Here is a 13,164-nt window from a genome sequence, read left to right as displayed (position 1 = left end):
TTATTATGCAACATTTAAGAAATGTGCCTCCCATAAAGGGAAGAGTTATTGCATTGTTAATGTTTACTATTGTTGTTTTAAATGTACTTCAGCCCGGGAGTGCTGAGCTTTGCTAGGGGGGAATGTGACGCTCAGCTGCGCTTGGTATCACAGATCCTAGAAGGGTGTATTAATGGAATCCTCCACAAGAGGCCCCCATAAACATTTACACATCTCCACCTTCCACCTCAGACCAGCAGAGAGAGCCCGTTAGGGATATAAAAAGGGAAGGTGGAGCCAGGCAGTTCAGTCTAGTTCAGTCTAGCCAGAACAGAGTTCCTGCTCACAGCCAGAGAGGGACAGAGTTCTTAGTTCGGCTCTTGCAGAAGTCTGTCTGCAGAGGTAAGCCCAGCCTAGACTCAGTTGTAGCTCAGTTACAGCTTAAGCTGCCGTTAGTGTGAGTAGCCTAGTGAGGGCCCGAGCGTGGCCAAAGGCGAGTGGAAAGTGAGTAGCAGTGGGGGCAGAGGAGCTTACCCAGCTAACCCCGAAACATATACCGGACACCGGGTCCGAGCTTATCGGGATCTCTACGACCCAGTAAGGCATAACCGGAATCCCTGGAGAACTACAGGTCCCAGGTTCACCAGAGAGCTGATACGTAACAGAGCCAGGAGACACATAGGCCCCGTAAACTGGGAGCGTGCATTCCAAGAGAAGGCCCTACCACAACGTCAGACGGTGCAGGACAGAGATAAAGTTAGGCCTAGCTCAAGGCAGGTCAGAAACTTACTACGCAGAGGCAAGAAACAGGTGGCCCTACACCCGCTCACTGGGGAGGATCCTGATATGCATCCTTCACCTTACAGTGCTCCGGGATGTGCCTGAATTTCCATCAGTAAAAGGTACAGAAGTGACTACTGTGTCCGTCCCCGTTCTTGCTCTGGCCCAGCTGGGTCTCGCCTGTCCTGCATCCCCCCCTCTCCGTACGCTGCCCTGAGGCCTAGCTCCACCTGTGGGGAGCTATATCATCGAGCTGCCTTATACTGGCCTCAGTGGACTGCGCAGCACTGGTGATTCTCACCAGAAGCCACAGGTGGCGTCACGAACTTTCACAAACTTAACAAACAATCCACTTTTAGAAGCTGACCCCAGGGTACGGGCCCAGGAGCCGACCACCGCGACATCCCCAAGGCCAGGCAAAAGGCCCGGGTACCGAGTTGTCCCCATCTCCCTGGGCTAGTCATAAATATCCAAATTAATAAATTACCATCATACTTATCCAATGTGGTGAGCGAGGAAAAGGAAAAAAAATTGAAATGTCAGAATTGCTGTTGTTCAGTCGCATCACCTACCAAAATAATGGAATAAAAAGAGATAAGAATGTCACATAGAACTCAAAATGATACCAATAAAGAAGGGTCGACTGGGACTGGGTTTCGCATAAATCAGCAGCCAAGTTTGTAGCAATGTGACTTGTGGATTACTTTTGTACTTCTCCTGACTAAATGAGCCAATGCCATGTATGTGTCCAAGGTTAAGTAACACAGTCCTTGGTCAGAACTATGAAATCAGATTTTGCAGAATTAGGCCACATTCACATGTTCAGTATTTGGTCAATATTATACATACAGGAGTGGGTGAATATTACAGAAATGATGCATGTACTTATATTATATTTTACTTCTTATTGTTCCACTCCTGGTTTTGGCTTACAAATACTGATGTATAACACTGACCAAATACTGAACATGTGAACATGGCCTTGGAAGAACATTGCTGCTTCCTACTAAAAACAGGTGAGTCTGAATGAGCTGTAATACCCCACACAACCCGTGGTCGGGTGTGGCATATTTTTAGCAATGAAACAATATCAACACCAGTTATAATTAGCTTTGCTTATTGATAAAAAAATATAAGAGAAAAGCTTCAGGCCAAAATGTAGCTTTGAATCCAATTCATAAAGCTCAATTATTTTGTAATTCTCAAGATGCAACTTTCCATAATGACCAGCAGGTGGTGCAAGTTCTGCACATATAGAATGGACTGAACAGCAGCAGACAAGCTTCTCATATAAATATACATTTTGCTGAAATCTTCAGAATGTATTCATTTGATATACATATTTTGTTAGGGTGTACATAATACAAGGAAACCCATATATCTGCAATGGGCTTCACTCCCTTTACTATGGAAACATGATCCTTCTCTCCAAAATCACAAAACCTAATATATATATATATATATATATATATATATATATATATATATATATATATATATATATATATATATAAAAGAAAAAGCCAGACATTCACATCATCCTTCTATCCCACAAATACTGGGAAGCGATTTGTTAGCTTGGACAACCATTTCTACTCTTTTTGCTTTGGAGTGGAGATGTTTGACGTGAACTAACAGCATCATGAGGGTGCATCTGCTCTATTTATATGCATAAAATGGCAATACTAATATTTTTCAACTGCAGAAATGTTTTCTTCATCTCAGTGTAAACCCTAATGCATTTTGTTTAAGCAACGCCAATTTATGCACAACACAAAAAAAAAGTAAAAAAAAAAAAAAAAAAGGGACAAACTGGTCTGAAGAAAAGGTTTATGGTGCCATCTAGTGGTGTGTAGAATTATTGTTTTTGTTAAAATGTTGCATTCACTCATATGGCATCTAGAGTTTCCAGCAGACAACTACAGTATGTCTTGTGGTCTTGATTGAATATTCAAGCTTTAGTTATATATTTTTAAATTTAAACTGAGCTCCACATTTCACTAATCAGTGTACAAGAGGATTCAAACTGATTTCTCAGTGAAATATATTGGGTGTAGTGATGTTACTCAGTTGGGTGCGGTGGAAGGCAAACAGGAAACATGTTCCTTTAAATCTTCATGTTGGTTTATTACATCATAAACCCACCAAAAATAAAAGAATACAAACAGCCTTTGCTTCAGGTAAAAGCAAAGTAAAATGTCCATCAAGTAAATCTCTGCTTAAGCTAGTCCTGTGGGCACACAGGAAGCGTAGCTTTCAGCTCACTGGCTCAGTCCGGTGAAACAACACACAGGAAGCCTTCTCCCTCCAAACATACAAACCATGTGCCAAACAACGGCATCCATTTTAAAGGCTGTTAACCACACCCAGAGGAGAGGTATGTGGGTAGCTGGACCCTCCCAACTCTCCTAGCTACCCATAACCCTGCTTACGTGCACTAGAGAAACACTCCGGGTTGCATCACAGAGGACAGCCATCTCTGTGACATATAGTCACAGAGATGGACAGCCATCTCTGTGATATGCTATTCCATCCGGTTTGCGTTTAGTTGGACCATCATTTATTTTTCAACAGAACAATGACCCCAAACACACCTCCAGGCTGTGTAAGGGCTATTTGACCAAGAAGGAGAGTGATGGGGTGCTACGCCAAATGACCTGGCCTCCACAGTCACCAGACCTGAACCCAATCGAGATGGTTTGTGGTGAGCTGGACCGCAGAGTGAAGGCAAAAGGGCCAACAAGTGCTAAGCATCTCTGGGAACTCCTTCAAGATTGTTGGAAGACCATTTCCGGTGACTACCTCTTGGAGCTCATCAAGAGAATGCCAAGAGTGTGCAAAGCAGTCATCAAAGCAAAAGGTGGCTACTTTGAAGAACCTAGAATATAAGACATATTTTCAGTTGTTTCACACTTTTTTGTTAAGTATATAATTCCACATGTGTTAATTCATAGTTTTGGTGCCTTCAGTGTGAATGTACAATTTTCATAGTCATGAAAATACAGAAAAATCTTTAAATGAGAAGGTGTGTCCAAACTTTTGGTCTGTACTGTATATCTCACTTTGACTATGCGATCATTAGCCACCTTACATACCTTCCCCCTCTGCCTAAAACCGTGGGGTTTGGCACTTTCTACTACCAGACAGGGGATTCTCAAGAGGACATCAGCATTACCATGTAGCTTCCCTGCTCTATGCTCTACATGGAAGTGGAAGTCTTGTAGGGCTAAGAACCAGCCGGTGACCCTAGCATTTTTACCCTTTATTTCCCTCATCCATCTGAGTGGGGCATGGTCATATACCAATCTAAACTTACGTCCTAGCAGATAGTACCGTAACGTGTCCACCGCCCATTTTATGGTCAAGCACTCCTTCTCTATAACCGAATAATTCCTCTCACATGAGGTCAGATTCCTACTCAGGTAGAGAACAGGTTGTTCCTCCCCGTGATTCTCCTGGGAAAGGAATGCTCCCAAACCGACATCTGAGGCGTCCATTTGGAGTACAAATTCTTTCTTAAAGTCTGGGGGAACCAGAACCGGTTGCTTACAAAGAGCCACCTTCATTTCTTGAAAGACCGTCTTTGCCTCTGCAGTCCACTTGGCCATAGCTGATTTTGTCCCCTTAAGGAGGTCAGTCAGGGGTGCGGCCATCATGTAGAAGTTTGGGATGAACCTCCTGTAGTATCCCACAATCCCCTTGAAGGCTCTAACTTGTTTTTTTTACAGCGGTCTTGGCCAGGTTTGGATTTCCTCCACTTTACTGATTTGGGGTTTGATGTCGAGTCTACCCACTACATATCCCAAGTATTTGGCTTCTTCTTTCCCCATGTCACATTTCTTCAGGTTTATTGAAAACCCTGCCTTCCTTAGAGAATCAAATACCGCCTGGACCTTTTCCAAATGACTCTCCCAGTCAGGGCTGAAGATAACAATATTGTCCAGGTATGCTGAGGTGTATTTCTTATGGGATGCAAGGATTCGTTCCATGGCTCTCTGGAAGGTTGCAGGGGATCCCTGCAGTCCAAACGGCATCCGGACATACTGGAAGCATCCTTCCGGCGTAAAAAATGCAGTCTTCTCCTTAGCTCCCTGTGCCATGGGAATCTGCCAATACCCCTTTGTCAAATCCAAGGTGGTTATATACCTTGCTGGCCCAAGTCTCTCGATCAGCTCATCGACGCATGGCATGGGATATGCGTCAACTTCCAATAGTCGTTGCAGAATCTCCATTCACCGTCGGGCTTTGGGACCAAGACAATTGGGCTCGACCAACCACTCTTGGATTCTTCAATGACACCGAGTTTCAGCATACGAGATACCTCCTTTGAGATCATCTCTCGTCGGGCTTCAAGTTCACCTGCACATGTGGCTCCGTGAGAACCTCGTGTTCTATGACTCTTGTGCAGCCTGATAATTCTGAGAACAGATCCCTGCTCTTCTGCAACAACTCTCGACACTGCTGTTTTTGGGTTTTCATTAGCGTCTCCGATATTGCGACTCCTCCAACCTCATCTTCCGGTTTGACCAGCAGGCACGGAGCTTCCACAGCCTCTCTGTCTTGCCACAGCTTGATGAGGTTGATGTGGTATATCTGGTACGGCTTACGTCATCCTCGTTGATGAACCTTGTAGTTCACTTCACCAACTTTTTTCACCACCTCATATGGCCCTTGCCATTTGGCCAAGAACTTACTCTCCACAGTAGGAATTAGCACGAGGATTCGGTCTCCCGGATTGAATTTCCTCACTCTGGCTGACTGGTTGTAGACCCTGGCCTGAGCTTCTTGTGCCTGGAGGAAATGTCCTTTTACGATGGGCATCACTTTCGCAATCCTCTGCTGCATCAGTGCAACGCTTCTGTGGGGCGTGACTTCGGCTTCCCAGGTTTCCTTTGCTATATCAAGGAGACCCCACAGATGTTGTCCATACAGGAGTTCAAATGGCGAGAATTCCGTAGAGGCCTGTGGAACCTCACGGATAGATACGGTAGGAGACAGTCCCAGTCTCTACCGTCCTTTTCTATGGCCTTCCTCAGCATACACTTCAGCGTTTTATTAAACCTTTCCACAAGGCCATCTGTCTGCGGATGGTACACTGAAGTCCTCAGTTGGGAGATTTGCAGGACCTTGCATAGCTCCCTTATCACCTTACTCAGAAAAGGTGTTCCCTGGTCGGTCAGGATCTCCTTTGGTAACCCTGTCCAGGACAAAACGTGGACCAATTCACAGGCTATACTCTTGGCCGAGGAGTTTCTCAGGGGAATCGCTTCAGGATAGCGTGTGGCATAGTCCACAATATATTGGTTATCAATATATATTGATGCCCACGAGCAGATTTAACCAGGGGACCGACCCAGTCCTTGGCAATTCTCTCAAACGGCACTTCAATAATGGGCAATGGCACGAGGGGACTTTGAAAAAGTGAAAGGTGCTGGCGGTTAACTGACACGCAGGGCAGGACCTGCAATACTTTAATATTTCCCGGTGACACCCGGGCCAATAGAACCTCTGCATGATCTGTTCCTGCATTTTTTCTACCCCCAGGATATGTGAATGGGCCATGTCCAACACCTTCCATCTATAGGGGCCTGGCACTATTAACTGTTCCACCAGATCCTCCCTCACTTTCGTGACCCGTTACAACAATTCCCCACTTAGCATAAGATAGAGAAACCTTGTGTCTGGCCCTGGCATCTGTGCAACCCCATTTATGACAGTGACATTATTAAAGGCTTCCTTCAGCGTTAGGTCCTTATGTTGGGCAGACCCAAAATTCTCGCTGGTCACCCCTAACTCCGGAATGTCAGACTCAGGGGACACTGCCTCCTCATCCCCCACAAGGACACAAAAAGGAAACCTGTCTGACTCTGGGTGTGGTGATACTTCATCAGGGTTAACTGGTTTCCTATCTAAGCCAGCGAACCCGGAACCCTTCCCATACAGCTCCCAAAATAAACAAAAGTCCTGGCTTATAATATGAGGGTGCAACAAGTCCTGAACAATTCCGACCTCGTGGGACTCCGTACCGTGGGCCGTTTCAATGTCTACTCTGGCCATGGGATTGTCCTTAGCATCACCATGAATGCACTGTATGCCAACCTTTTTCCCCGAGATCAGTTGGAGAGGAAGGGTGGCCCCCACAAGGGTCACCAGACGCACGGAGTCTAGCAGTGCCGTTACCTCCCGCCTGTTCACCTTCACGGGACACGCTTGTGGCCCCTCGCTGGGTGGACAGTTCACACTGGAGGCCAGATATGCATAATATGAACAGCAGCTTCCTATGCGGGCGGCTATATGGCCTGGATCGTGGCAACTCCAGCAAATAACATCACCCGTAGGGACCTTGGGCACCACTTCCCCTGCCCCTTTGGACCTTGGACGCCCAATCCCCTTTTGGGCCTTTGCCCCCTGTTGGGACCTCTAGTATGGAGTGGGCTGCCTTCCCAAAGAACCCTCAACCCCCTTTTATCTCTCAACTAGTCCAACCAGTTTATTGGCATTCCGGGGATCACCCTGAGCAACCCAAGTCTGTATTGGCCTCAGCAGGGAGTGCACAAACCGGTCCATCACCACCCTCTCTACCATCTGTGCAGGTGTAGAGGACTCCGGCTGCAACCACTTCTGGACGAGGTACAAAAGGTCAAACATTTGTCAGCGAAGTGGTTTGTCCCGTGATACGCCCAGCGGTGGACCCGTTGGGCCCTGACAGACATCGTCACCCCCAAGCGTGCCAGAATTTCGGTCTTTAGCTTGCCATACTCCTTAGCATCCTGCAAAGCTCGGTCATAGTATGCTTTCTGGGGCTCCCCCATCAGGTATGGCATCAGCACGTCCGCCCACTGCTCTGGCGGAAGTTTCTCCCTCTTAGCAACCCTTTCAAATACAGTTAGAAAAGCTTCCATATCACCCCCATGGGTCATCTTCAGCAAGGCCCGTTATACCGCCTTCCGGACGTGGGAGTCGTCTGCCGGACCTGGGGTTGGGGCGCTCGTCCTGCCCTGGATGGCATTTGCCAGAAGCTGCATCTGCTGCCGCTGCTCCTGCTGGTGCTGCTGGATCTTATGTAACAACAGCCTGTTGGTCTCCTGCTGGTGCTGCTGCTACTGGACCCGTTGTTTCAGCAGGTCCTCTATTTTGTCTGGCAATGCTTGCTGGCTTGTTGCAGACTTTACCCAGGACATACAGTCCTCTTTGTAGCAGTCACACTTATCTGCTGGGAATGCTGCCCGCATGTCTAACACCAATTGTAGGGATGTTACTGACTTGGGTGTGGTGGGAGGCTAACAGGAGGCATGTTCCTTTAAATCTTCATGATGGTTTATTACATCATGAACCCGGCAAAAATAAAGGAATACAAACAGCCTTTGTTTCAGGCAAAAACAAAGTAAAATGTCCATCAAGCAAGTCTCTGCTTAAGCTAGTCCTGTGGGCACACAGGCAGCGTAGTGTTCAACTCACTGGCTCAGTCCGGCGAAACAACACACAGGAGGTCTTCTCCCTCTAAACATACAATCCATGTGCCAAACAACGGCATCCATTTTAAAGGCTGTTAACCACTGGGTGTGGGTAGCTGGACACACCCAACTCTCTTAGCTACCCAAAACCCGGTCCCAGATGCACCAAACGATCCTCTTAGTGCTTAGTGCACTAGAGAAAAACACCGGGTTACATCACAGAGGACAGCCATCTCTGTGACACATACCGACTATGCAACCATTAGCCACCTTACATGGGGTATAATAAAATCTAACCTTTATTTAGGTAGCAATATAAAAGAAGAGCTAAATTGGTTATCATAAAAATAGTCAGAAATTAAAATTTCTGTGAAAACATGGAGTAATATAGCCAGGCTAATATTTCAGATCTTGGGTAGTATTTAGACCTGTTTTGAGTCAACCCTGGATGATGTCGCTAAGTCAGACGACCTACATTTAGATCTCCTTCACAAGTTCTGATTTTACCGGTAGTGGAAAAACCAGTACCAGTGTTACCAATGTTGCGTGTCCTATGTGTACGTGTGCATCATCCATGTGCCATCCATGTGACATGTTCTGGAATAGAATGCAGAACAGAAATGACAGATATTTAGGTGTTAGATGTGCGAAGATATAGATATAGTGTTGGCCAAAAGTATTGGCATCCCTGCAATTCTGTCAGATAATACTCAGTTTCTTCCTGAAAATGATTGCAATCACAAATTCTTTGGTATTATTATATTCATTTAATTTGCTTGCAAGGAAAAAACACAAAAGAGAATGAAGCAAAAATCAAATTATTGATCGTTTCACACAAAACTCCAAAAATGGGCCAGACAAAAGTATTGGCACCCTCAGCCTAATACTTGGTTGCACAACCTTTAGCCAAAATAACTGCGAACAACCGCTTCCGGTAACCATCAATGAGTTTCTTACAATGCTCTGCTGGAATTCTAGACCGTTCTTCTTTGGCAAACTGCTCCAGGTCCCTGATATTTGAAGGGTGCCTTCTCCAAACTGCCATTTTGAGATCTCTCCACAGGTGTTCTATGGGATTCAGGTCTGGACTCATTGCTGGCCACCTTAGAAGTCTCCAGTGCTTTCTCTCAAACCATTTTATAGTGCTTTTGGAAGTGTGTTTTGGGTCATTGTCCTGCTGGAAGACCCATGACCTCTGAGGGAGACCCAGCTTTCTCACACTGGGCCCTACATTATGCTGCAAAATTTGTTGGTAGTCTTCAGACTTCATAATGCCATGCACACGGTCAAGCAGTCCAGTGCCAGAGCCAGCAAAGCAACCCGAAAACATCAGGGAACCTCCGCCATGTTTGACTGTAGGGACCGTGTTCTTTTCTTTGAATGCCTCTTTTTTTTCCTGTACACTCTATGTTGATGCTTTTTCCCAAAAAGCTCTACTTTTGTCTCATCTGACCAGAGAACATTCTTCCAAAATGTTTTAGGCTTTCTCAGGTAAGTTTTTGCAAACTCCAGCCTGGCTTTTTTATGTCTCGGGGTAAGAAGTGGGGTCTTCCTAGGTATCCTACCATACAGTCCCTTTTCATTCAGACACCGACGGATAGTACGGGTTGACATTGTTGTACCCTCAGACTGCAGGGCAGCTTGAACTTGTTTGGATGTTAGTCGAGGTTCTTTATCCACCATCCGCACAATCTTGCGTTGAAATCTCTCGTCAATTTTTCTTTTCCGTCCACATCTAGGGAGGTTAGCCACAGTGCCATGGGCTTTAAACTTCTTGATGACACTGCGCACGGAAGACACAGGAACATTCAGGTCTTTGGAGATGGACTTGTAGCCTTGAGATTGCTCATGCTTCCTCACAATTTGGTTTCTCAAGTCCTCAGACAGTTCTTTGGTCTTCTTTCTTTTCTCCATGCTCAATGTGGTACACACAAGGACACAGGACAGAGGTTGAGTCAACTTTAATCCATGTTAACTGGCTGCAAGTGTGATTTAGTTATTGCCAACACCTGTTAGGTGCCCCAGGTAAGTTACAGGTGCTGTTAATTACACGAATTGGAGAAGCATCACATGATTTTTCAAACAGTGCCAATACTTTTGTCCACCCCCTTTTTTAGGTTTGGTGTGGAATTGTATCCAATTTGGCTTTAGGACAATTCTTTTTGTGTTTTTTCATTGAAGACAAATTAAATGAAGATAATAATACCAAAGAATTTGTGATTGCAATCATTTTCAGGAAGAAACTGAGTATTATCTGACAGAATTGCAGGGGTGCCAATACTTTTGGCCACCACTATATATAGATTTAATTTATGCCTATATTTTACATACTTCACTTCACCAACTTAGACTATTTAGTGCTGATGCATCACACACAAATCAGATTGCAAAAATATTTAAACACAGATTGTATTGTAACAAAATAGGTAAAAAGCCAAGGGGGTGAATACTTTTGCAAGCTACTGTATGTTTAAATAATAGTGTTTCAGTGTAACAATGTCACTTAGCTGCACTAGTCCTGCTGCAGCAGGTGTGTCTGCTCTGACCTTATGAGACACAGGTCAGCAGCATCTCTAATGTTACATAGTGAATCCTGAAAAGGATTGTGGTAGTTTCCATGTGCATAAAGCACCACAATTAGCAAGAATCACTAGTGCATAATTGTGGAATCTTGTTTTGTGGACAAGATGTTATGTGGAACCATAACAGCCTGATGCATGAGTGTTATGATGTGCAAAATTTGAACTTTTAACCATGTAAAAAAATTTTTCAAGGAAAAGGACTGCTTTGGAATTATTTGCCTCTACCAAGGATTTATCATTTTAAAAATCGTATGTATCACACTATGTCTTAACTGACAGAGGAGCTGTATCGTAAGCACACACACCAGTGAACTGCTGGAGAAGGGTTGTGACATGAAAAGAAATAAATCTTCTTGGCTGAGAGTCGAGGAGAAGCTTTATCTAGTCTCATGTCATAGACCTCCTCCATCATATCATCTGTCTCTGTGTTTATGACACAGCTCCTCTGTCAGTTGGAATACAGGACTCTGGAGCTGTGTTTCTTCAGGCTCCAGACAATTTTGACATGTGACTAGGACAGGCTTCCATTTGAATTACATGACCGGGGCTATTTTATTACATTCTTGTAGAATCCCTTTAAGCAACGAGCTTCACTCTCCATTCTTCCATTATCTATTTCATATGCAAAGTACACAAGGGAAACCAGGTTATGCATTTGTGGCACACCATGCACTATATTTAGGTTAGAGGGCTAATGCAGATCAATAAAGTGGGTATGAGTATGGGAGATTCCACCCTGCTGGAGTCTCTATTAAAGCACTATGTCTATGCTCTCCTACGAACTTACATGGAGTTGAGTCATATCCATTCTAGTTGGAGGATTTCTGATGGCCCTTGTCAGAAAAAAAGGTAAATTGAATTCCCATACACTGCTATCGTGACGCCTCTGCAGGTTCAGTCACCACAGAGGTACTGCATCTCATCCAGAGGTGTGGTACCCCACTCTCAGGTAAGGAGCTAGTGCTACCCGGGACCCACCCACATACATCCAACACTACACCACTCCAGACCAGCAGCCCTCCTGCACTTATCCACTGCTGAGCCCTGTCCCTGGTTGGAAGGGGGGGGGCAAGAGAGGGGGAACCATGTAGTGGGTGTGGGTGGAGGAAGCAGTTCAGGGGAGTGTGACGCCTCTTCCTCGGAAGCCCTTGTTTACCCTGGGAGATGGGGGACTCGGAGTCGGGTCCTGTGATGGAGAGATGGGGTGCAGCCGTGGCCCGGACCCGACCCGTGCTCAGGGCCGTCACATTAAAAGGATGGTGTGGGCTTATCTGGGTTGAGTGGCTGATTTACGACTACGCCACCTGTGGTGTCTGGTGAAGGGCCACCAGCGCCACTGCAGTCCGCTGAGGCATGTGTTATGGCGGCCAAAGTTATTACTACTCCCCACAGGCGGAGCAGGGCCTCAGGGCAGAGGGACAGGATGGAGGGGGTAGTAGTAGAGGAGCACGGGCTCCACATCGCGAGGAGTGGCGCAGAATAACAGTCCGGAGGCCATAGGGGTGAACTTCCAAGGCTTTACTCACTTTAGAGATGGCATGAGGAAGGTGACTCCCTGCTCCCCGCGGAGTCCTGCGGTCACCAGGGACGGGGGTCCAACAACCTCTGAGTAAGTCTAGAATTCAGTCGGGTCCCTACACCAGAGTGTTCCTGAACTACAGACCGAATCCTTTCCTGTCCGTAGGTGTGCGAATAGGCCGGGTCTCCCTCTGAGCTCCTCTCAGAACAAGGGCACGGGTGGCAGCTCCGCTCCATCCGATACCCGGTGGGATCCTCAGGGCCTAACCGGGCTTTCCCGACCAGGACATAGAGTAGCAAGGTCGGGTGTCGGGGGCCGGTACCCCTCTTGCAGCCGGAGTCCCTCTGACTATATCAGCATGGCGAGGACAGGTGGCGTACACCACTCCGTCTGCATCCTGCCTGGGATACATTTGCTGTGGAGCCACAGTCTTGAGCTCCGGGCCTTCTTGGTCCTGGTCATTGGCCGGGTTGAGACATTCCTGGTCTGCAACCTGCCCCTCGTCCCAAGGCCGGGTTACGAGGGCTGTGTCCCTTGCCGATGCAGGCCCACACAGGGTCTGCGCTCCGGGAGGGAGGTCACAGTTGAAAGACAGCCAAAAGACAAAAGACAAGAACCATGAGCCAAGATGGCAATCTAATTAAATATGAAATATTAAGTGTAACTAAATTGTGAGTCCTCCACCCTCACCCACTAACTGGTTCCCCTAACTCTTGGTTCCCCAGTCTCCCTGTAACCAGGAAGGCAGCACCTAGTGCATACTAGCCCCCTCTGGTGGAGAAATGTGGTGTTGGATGCAAAGGTTGGGTCACGACTATCACACTGTTCTTACCTCAGACGAGGAACACTA

This window comes from Phyllobates terribilis, unplaced genomic scaffold, assembly GCF_046119375.1.
Source record: "Phyllobates terribilis strain yellow unplaced genomic scaffold, ASM4611937v1 Scaffold_5__5_contigs__length_657084704, whole genome shotgun sequence".
In the NCBI taxonomy this organism is placed as follows: Eukaryota; Metazoa; Chordata; class Amphibia; order Anura; family Dendrobatidae; genus Phyllobates; species Phyllobates terribilis.
Note: the sequence above shows the minus strand (reverse complement) of the source record.